Here is a 9,666-nt window from a genome sequence, read left to right as displayed (position 1 = left end):
CTTGTGCTGCACCCATTCTGCGCCCCCATTCTGACATGTGCTGCTCCTATCCTGCGCCCCCGTTCTGTCATGTGCTCCCATCCTGCGCCACTATTCTGTAATTTGCTGCTCCCATGCATATGGCCGATACACTGCTCCATTATGGTTCATGGCCCCCATAACACGCTCCATAGTATATGCCCCGTACACTGCTCCATAAATGTTGATGGCCCCCATAAGATGCTCCATAGTATTATATGCCCCGTATGCTGCTGCGATATATATATATAAAAAAAAAATAACATACTCACCTATCGTCGCTGGGCGCCGAGTGCTGGGGGGCCTTAGCAGGCGGGGACACCGGCGCCCTGTGGGGGTCAGGTGCCGGTATTGCCGCTAGCTCAGGCCCCCGACACTTGCTATATTCACCTGTCCCCTGTTCCAGCGCTGCACACCGCTTCTTCCGGGTCCTCTGGCTGTGACTGTTCAGTCAGAGGGCGGCGCGCATTAAGCGCGTCATCGCGCCCTCTGAACTGTGAAAATCACAGGCAGAGGACCCGGGAGACGGAGCCGCACGCAGCGCTGGAACGGGGGACAGGTGAATATAGCTTATACTTACCCTCCTGGCGCGTCCCTGCCTCTCTGTTGGAGATCGCGGTGCTCGTTCAGTGTTTACGCATACCTCGATCTCCTGGGAGCGTCACTCTGTGGGGTCCAGACTGCGCCTGCGCTTGCGCAGTCTATAAAGGCTTCGGACAGAGTGACGCTCCCAGTGTTATATTATAGATGTGGCTGTGTTATATACTACTGCGGGGGTGTATTCTGTTCTATGGGGGAGGCTGTCTTATATACTATGGGGGGTATATTATATTCTATGGGGGAGGCTGTCTTATATACTATATGCGAGCACATTTGCAGGATCCGTTTTTTTTCGCCGGATCTTTTTTTTTCCGCCGTATCCGTTTTTTTCTCAGAGTTGTATTAGCGCCGGAGTGCGCCTGATGGCCATACGTTTCATCCGTTTTTTGCTAGATCCGTCGCTGTGCATTTTTTCGACGTATTGAAAAACAGTTTCTCTGTGTTCTCCGTCCGGCGGAAACAGCTTTTTTGACGTATCCTGCAAAAAACGGATGAAACGTGTGGCCATCAGGTGTAATCCGGAGCTAATACAACTCTATGAGAAAAAACGGATCTGGCGTAAAAAAAAGTATTCGGCGAAAATAAACGGATCCGGTGGAAAAAACAGATCTGGTGGAAAAAAAAAACATCCGGCAGAAAAAAACGGATCCGGTGGAAAAAAAAACGTCCCGGTGGAAAAAAACGGATCCTGCAAATATGCTCGCAGGATGCGTTTCACCCATAGACTTGTATTAGCGACAGATGGCCACAAGTCGCGTCCGTCGTGCTACGGATCAGTCGTGTTTTGGAATACCGTCGGCACGAAAAAACGTTCAAGTGAATGTTTTTTTGGCTGTTGCGCCCGCTATTTTCTACCGCGCATGCGTGGCAGAAACTCCGCCTCCTCCTCCCCGCACTTCAGAATGGGCAGCGGATGCGTTGAAAAACTGCATCTGCTGCCCACTTTGTACACAAATTTCACAACGTGCGTCAGTACGTCCGCCCGACGCATAGCGACGGACCTGTACCGACGCAAGAGTGAAAGAGGCCTTAATGAGCGTTGAATTTTTTTAAAAAAAAAGAAAAAAACGGCGTGGGCTCCCGCGCAATTCTCTGCGCCAGAGGGGGAAAGCCGACGGCCGGGGGCCAATATTTGTAGCCTGCTATGAATATCAGCCCGCAGCCGTCTGCGTAGCCTTTACTGGCTATTAAAATAGGGGGACCCCCCAAAAAAATGACGTGGGGTCCCCCTATATTTTATAGCCAGAAAGGCTACGCAGACAGCTGCGGGCTTATATTCATAGCCTAGAGAGGGGCCATGGATATTGGCGCCCCCCCCCCCCCCCGGCTACAAATACCAGTCCGCAGCCATCCCATTAATGGCGCATCTGTAAGATGCGCCAATTCCGGCACTTAGCCCCTCTCTTCCAACTCCCGAGTAGCGGTGGGATATGGGGTAATGAAGGGTTAATGTCACCTTGATATTGTAAGGTGACATTAAGCCGGGTTAATAACGGAGAGGCGTCAATAAGACGCCTATCCATTACTAATCCAATAGTAAGAAAGGGTTAATAAAACACACACATTTGGAAAAAAGTATTTTAATATTCTTCATTTAACCATACTTACCATACTTCAGCGCCTGCAAAAAAAAGTAAAATAATAAACCGTATACTCCCTGTCCGACGCAGTCCAATTAATAACGAGTGTCCCACGACGATCTCCCCTATAGAACAGTGACATCGGGTGATGTCACTGCTCTATAGGACCTTCAGTGACACACTGACAGGAGACAATGGCTCCTGCAGTGCATCACTGAGGTTACTCTAGTTCACTGGTCTCACTTTATGGCAATTGCTGCGTGGGAAAATGTCTCACCCAGCAATGCCAATAGTGAGACTAGGGACTATTTTCTCACAGGGGCATAGGAATACCTTGTGAGGAATACATGATGGAAGGATACCTTCCATCATTGTGTTCCTGGAGCCCCTGGAGAGTGGTCGCATCAACTGATGCTCCTGCTCTCCACGGGAGATCGTCGTGGGACACTCGTTTTAATTGGATTTCTGCGGACAGGGAGTATATTGTTTGTTTATTATTTTAATATTTTTTACAGGTGACAATGGCTTCGGGGAACAAAGTGACAAGTGATGGTGAGTATGTACTCTGTGTTATATGTACTGTATGTCTGTAGTATGTATGTACTGTATGTCGCATGTTGTCGCATGGTGCATGGTGCATGTCGCATGTCGGCGCATTGGTGCATGTAGCATGTAGCATGTCGCCGCATGGTGCTTGTCGCCGTATGGTGCATGTCGCATGTCGTCGCATGGTGCATGTTGTCGCATGGTGCATGTCGCATGGTGCATGTTGGCGCATGATGCATGGCGCATGTCGCCGCATGTTGTCGCATGGTGCATGTCGCATGCCGTCACATGGTGCATGCAGCATGTCGTCGCATGGTGCATGGTGCATGCCGTCGCATGTCGTCACATGGCGCATGTCGCCGCATGGTGCATGTCGTCGCATGGTGCATGTCGTCGCATGGTGCATGTAGCATGGTGCATGTCGTCGCATGGTGCATGTAGCATGTAGCCACATGGTGCATGTCGCCGCATGGTGCATGTCGCATGTCGTCGCATGGTGCATGTCACATGGTGCATGTCGTCGCATGGTGCATGTCGTCGCATGGCGCATGTCGTCGCATGGTGCATGTCGCATATCGTCGCATGGTGCATGTCACCGCATGGTGCATGTCGTCGCATGGTGCATGTCGTCGCATGGTTATGTCGCATGTCGTCGCATGGTGCATGGTGTCGCATGGTGCATGTCACATGGTGCATGTTGTCACATGGTGCATGTCGCATGTCGCCGCATGGTGCATGTCGCCGCATGGTGCATGTCGCATGTCGTCGCATGGTGCATGTCGTCACATGGTGCATGCAGCATGTCGCATGGTGCATGTCGTCGCATGGTGTGTGTTGTATGTATGTACTGTGTTTTTTTTTTTACATTCAACACATTAGCCGGATGATGGTCCCATCATTGGCTAATGTGTCACTCACTGTCAGTGTAGCAGGCAAAGTCCGATGGGACTTGTAGTCCCATCGGATGATGCCTGCACACACATGCACAGCGTCGGCACACACACACACACGCACAGCGCCAGCACACACACACACATGCACAGCGCCGGCACACACACACACTAACACAGCATCGGCACACACACAGCGCCGGCACACACACACACGCACAGCGCCAGCACACACACGCACAGCGCCGACACACACACGCACGCACAGCGTCGGCACACACACACACGCACAGCGTCGGCACACACACACAGCGCCGGCGGGCAGAAACACCGGCACCGGCAGGCAGACCCCCGGCGACCGCAGCACAGCCCCATCCTCAGATCCCAGCACTGAGCAGTGAGCACACACAGTCAGCCCCGCCCGCCCCCAGCACAGCCCTGCAGGCAGCCCCCAGCACCGCCCACAGCCCAGTCACTCTTGCTGAGTGACTGCTGACTGTGGGGGCTGGTCACGCCTGCTGCTGATGTCACGTCAATTTCTAGAGTCTGGAAATTGATGTGACGTCGGCGGAAATGAGCGGCGGCTGCAGTCTGGGGGTCATGTGACCCGGACTCAGCAGCAGGAATAGCGCCGCTCACAGGCGAAAACGTCAACACAAGGTAATGGCACAATTCATTAGGGGCCCCGGGGGGGTACATTGGGGGGTTAATTTAAAGTAGTGGACAACCCCTTTAATCTCCCACTGATTTTTTTTTTTCAGGGAGACTTTAGAAACAAAATAAAATAAAATGATTTTTTCAGGAAGAATTTAGAAACCAAATAAAATAAAAAAATTTTCAGGTAGATTTTAGAACCCAAATCAAGCAAAAAAATAAATAGTCTTTCTATGGCCCACTGAGTGAGAGATGGCACACACAGGAGTCAGGAGTGGCACACAAGCCCAGAGGCCAATATTTATCTCCCACTGATTGATTTAGTGATTTTTTCAGGTAGAATTTAGAACCCAAATCAAGCAATAAAATAAATAGGCTTTCTATGGCCCACTGAGTGAGAGATGGCACACACAGGAGTCAGGAGTGGCACACAAGCCCAGAAGCCAATATTTATCTCCCACTGATTGATTTAGTGTTTTTTTCAGGTAGAATTTAGAACCCAAATCAACCAAAAATAAATAGGCTTTCTATGGCCCACTGAGTGAGAGATGGCACACACAGGAGTCAGGAGTGGCACACAAGCCCTGAGGCCAATATTTTTCTCCCACTGATTGATGTAGTGATTTTTTCAGGTAGATTTTAGAACCCAAATCAAGCAAAAAATAAATAGGCTTTCTATGGCCCACTGAGTGAGAGATGGCACACACAGGGATGGCACTCTAGCAGAAATGCCAATCTTAATCTCCCACAAAAAAAAAACAGGGACTGTCCTACAATTACTATCTCCCTGCAGTAATCTCAGCCAGGTATGGCAGGCAGCAATAAGGAGTGGACTGATGCACAAATGAAATAAAAAGTGTGGACAAACAAAAAAGATAGCTGTGCAGAAAGGAAGGAACAAGAGGATTTGTGCTTTGAAAAAAGCAGTTGGTTTGCACAGCGGCGTACACACAGCAATGCAGCTATCAGGGAGCCTTCTAGGGCAGCCCAATGAGCTACAGCGCTGAGAAAAAAAAATGTAGCTTCCACTGTCCCTGCACACCGAAGGTGGTGTTGGACAGTGGAAATCGCTACAGCACAAGCGGTTTGGGGGTTAATGGACCCTGCCTAACGCTATCCCTGCTTCTGACGAAGCGGTAGCAACCTCTCCCTAAGCTCAGATCAGCAGCAGTAACATGGCGGTCGGCGGGAACGCCTCTTTATAGCCCCTGTGAGGCCGCAGACAGCAAGCCAATCACTGCAATGCCCTTCTCTAAGATGGTGGGGACCAGGACCTATGTCATCACGCTGCCCACACTCTGCGTTCACCTTCATTGGCTGAGAAATGGCGCTTTTCGCGTCATTGAAACGCGACTTTGGCGCGAAAGTCGCGTACCGCATGGCCGAACCCGCACAGGGGTCGGGTCGGGTTTCATGAAACCCGACTTTGCCAAAAGTCGGCGACTTTTGAAAATGAACGACCCGTTTCGCTCAACCCTAATTCTGAAGTTTCAGTTCTATAACTGAAAACCTGTTTATTGGCAATCTGATGTGCAAAAAAATCAAATCGCATGGACTGGCAAAGAAGAGAATTCTACTGCTTGCTTAAATAAAATATGTAATTCTTTATATTACAAAATCACACATCAAGAATTGATGAAGAAGGGTCATTAGACTCCTAAAGCTCTGCTAGAGGTAGCATAATTAAGGAATTTGACAAACATGTTACCCGAATGTCATATATGATCATGGTCTTATCAAGAACTTTTGAAAAGGATGTCGTAACTTCACATAAAGTCAATATTGAATCGCACCAACTTTATATCACGTACCAAACAGATAAGCAAGTTTTATATGAGAGACAAAGAGTTTGTAAGGCTTCAGTGAGAGTCGAACTCACGACCAATGGTTTACGAGACCAGTGCTCTAACCTCTGCGCTATGAAGCCATTGAAAAGCAACAATTTCTCAAGCAATGTAGGGATTAGTCTGTTAGAGGTTTGGGTATGCTCAGTACCTCCTAAGGATCATTTACTATGCTACATGGGAGAAACACAAAGAAACTGTACAAAAATTTTTCTTTAGGTACCAATTTGACATTGACATGGGAAAAATATCAACTTGAAATGCATATGAAAACTTACAACCCATACAAGCAATGATTGTAAGATAAGGCTTGGTAAAAAAATAAATGTAAAGAGAAGCATGATGATTTATTTATATTTTCAATTGTACCAAATTTAAAAATGATTTCATAAATTTTTTCAGGTCAGTATTATTCTATGTGCAAATGGAGTTTTAAGGAACTATTCAAAAAAGATGAGTTTTTCAAGTGGAAACTTTTTACGAAAGCAAATCTGCTCTAAAGTCTTTGTCTCCACATAGCATTAGATCTCTGGCCATGATTTTCATTTATATTTTCAATTGTGCCAAATTTAAGAATGATATCTGAATTTTTTTTGTGTCAGTATTAGGATATATGCAGATGGAGATTTATTGAGGCATTCAAAAAAGAAGACTTTTTAAAGCAAAAACACCCTTTCAATGGGGAGCATTTAAAGGAGTTTTAGCTTTATAAAGTGGCTCCTAAAGAACTTTTTAAGAGTTCTTGAAGGATCTGCTTCAAAGATGCAATATCCTCTTTTATTTTCACCTGGCATTTTTCAAACCCTGAAGTGGAATAAATCACTCAAAATAGCTATGAGGGTGTGCTCACACTAAGTTCTATTTTTCCTACATTTTCAGGGCAGAAACTCTACAAGACTGTGCACACAGAGGTTTTTAGCTGAGTTTTCAGAGCAGAATCTGGGCAGAAACTCCAAATTTTTGAGGAGCTATGAGATTTGCAGGTGCATTTGTAGTTTCCACTCAGTTTCAACTAGGTGGCTATGTGCACATGCCGTCTTTTTTCAGGCGGCTTCCGCCATTGGAATCATTTGAAAACCCTATCAAACATTGCTCAAAAGAATGAACATAAGAAATTCTATGTAAAACTGACTTGCTCTGTCTATGTTGAGGTTTTTGAATGTCTTTTGACCACTTCAGGTTTCTAAAAATGCCAAGCGGTTAAAAGAAGTCACATGTCCTTTCTTTTAACGTTTCCCACCAGGAGCATGCTGTGTATTTTACAATACAAATAAGTGGAAAAGCTCAATACATGCCTGGACTGCAAAAATACTTTTTTTGGCGTGTTTTGCCTTTGATTTTGCTTAAAAGAGCTAACTGTTTCTTCATGTTTAAATGGAGTGAAAAATGCTACCAGAAAAAAAGACTTCACCGAAACAATGGGAAAACCTTTCAAAAAAGCTGTCTCAAAATTGTCCAGGAAACAACCAAAAAGATGACACAAAAGACGATTCAGGGGAAGAAATGTCCTAAATTTCTTGAAAAGTCTTCTGCGTGAAAAACTCATCAAGTTGTCCTGAGTTTAAAAGCCGTCATATGCACATACCAGTTCCTGTTCCAAAAATTCATTAAAAAACTGAGTGTGTGCGTAGTCCAACACTTCAAACAAAACTTGTGTTTTTTGAACTCCTAGTGGTGTTTGGAAAAGTTTTGATCAAAAGTTCCTGAAAAAACCTCAGTGTGAATCTTTAGGTTATTTGCAGATGGAATTTTATTAAGGCATTTAAAAACAATGAGTTTTGCAAGCAGAAACCACTTAGGAAAACACCACTTTATTAGGTACTTCTGGGAAGAGTTTTTATGTTCATGATGTGTTTCCTGGGGATTTTTTGCAGAGTTTGCAATGAGATTTTCACTCTTAAGGCCTTTTTTTTTGCAGATTTTTGATTTGAATGTGCCTAGTTTGGAGTAGTTTTCCTCAGGATCGGCTTCACAGAAGCAACAAGTATTTTTTTTCTTTGCCACAACGTTTTTTTGAAAACCTGAAAAGGATGAAAACTCTCCAAGTAATGTAATTATTACGTCTGAACATTTTTTTCTCAGTATAATAAACCTTCACCTTAGCAGGTATTTTTTATAGATAAGCTCAAGTATTAAACTATTCAGTTTCAAAATAACACAAAGGCTGCAGTGAGAATTGAACTCACGACCGCTGGTTTACAAGACCAGTGCTCTAACCACTGAGCTATGAAGCCAGCGAAACTTTGTCCTATCTTTTGATCTCTATTTCGAACAGTGCAATAGCCATTCAGTTGCATTAACAACACAAGTCCTTTCAGTTTTAGTTTGAAATCACACACTTAACGTAATGTCCCATCACCAACAAACCAACAACTGCTCTTGCAATGCAAAAGCATGACTTGCAAACATTCTGAAACTTCAGTTCTATAACTGACAACCTGTTTATTGGCAATCTGATGTGCAAAAAAATCAAATCGCATGGACTGGCAAAGAGGAGAATTCTACTGCTTGCTTAAATAAAATATGTAATTCTTTATATTACAAAATCACACATTAAGAATTGATGAAGAAGGGTCATTAGACTCCTAAAGCTCTGCTAGAGGTAGCATAATTAAGGAATTTGACAAACATGTTACCCGAATGTCATATATGATCAAGGTCTTATCAAGAACTTTTGAAAAGGATGTCGTAACTTCACATCAAGTCAATATTGAATCCCACCAACTTTATATCACGTACCAAACAGATAAGCAAGTTTTATATGAGAGACAAAGAGTTTGTAAGGCTTCAGTGAGAGTCGAACTCACGACCCCTGGTTTACGAGACCAGTGCTCTAACCTCTGAGCTATGAAGCCATCGAAAAGCAACAATTTCTCAAGCCATGTAGGGATTAGTCTGTTAGAGGTTTGGGTATGCTCAGTACCTCCTAAGGATCATTTACTATGCTACATGGGAAAAATGCAAAGAAACTGTACAAAGATTTTTCTTTAGGTACCAATTTGACATCGACATGGGAAAAATATCAACTTGAAATGCATATGAAAACTTACAACCCATACAAGCAATGATTGTAAGATAAGGCTTGGTAAAAAAAAAATGTAAAGAGAAGCATGATGATTTATTTATATTTTCAATTGTACCAAATTTAAAAATGATTTCATAAATTTTTTCAGGTCAGTATTATTCTATGTGCAAATGGAGTTTTAAGGAACTATTCAAAAAAGATGAGTTTTTCAAGTGGAAACTTTTTACGAAAGCAAATCTGCTCTAAAGTCTTTGTCTCCACATAGCATTAGATCTCTGGCCATGATTTTCATTTATATTTTCAATTGTGCCAAATTTAAGAATGATATCTGAATTTTTTTTGTGTCAGTATTAGGATATATGCAGATGGAGATTTATTGAGGCATTCAAAAAAGAAGACTTTTTAAAGCAAAAACACCCTTTCAATGGGGAGCATTTAAAGGAGTTTTAGCTTTATAAAGTGGCTCCTAAAGCACTTTTTAACCCCTTCATGACCCAGCCTATTTTGAC

The 9,666-nt window shown here is 44.2% G+C and overlaps 2 non-coding genes across 2 annotated transcripts; both read right to left on the bottom strand.

Moving 5' to 3' along the window:
- Positions 1-6,142: 6,142 nt before the first annotated feature.
- TRNAT-CGU (transfer RNA threonine (anticodon CGU)) lies at positions 6,143-6,215 on the bottom strand. Its single transcript has one exon. It is a non-coding gene; the product is annotated as a tRNA-Thr (tRNA).
- A 2,699-nt stretch (positions 6,216-8,914) lies between these two features.
- On the bottom strand, positions 8,915-8,987 carry TRNAT-CGU (transfer RNA threonine (anticodon CGU)). The gene has a single exon. It is a non-coding gene; the product is annotated as a tRNA-Thr (tRNA).
- Between the last annotated feature and the right edge of the window lie 679 nt (positions 8,988-9,666).

The sequence above is a fragment of the Ranitomeya imitator genome, chromosome 1 (genome assembly GCF_032444005.1).
Source record: "Ranitomeya imitator isolate aRanImi1 chromosome 1, aRanImi1.pri, whole genome shotgun sequence".
Classification (NCBI taxonomy): domain Eukaryota; kingdom Metazoa; phylum Chordata; class Amphibia; order Anura; family Dendrobatidae; genus Ranitomeya; species Ranitomeya imitator.
This window is presented reverse-complemented; position numbering and strand designations above follow the sequence as displayed.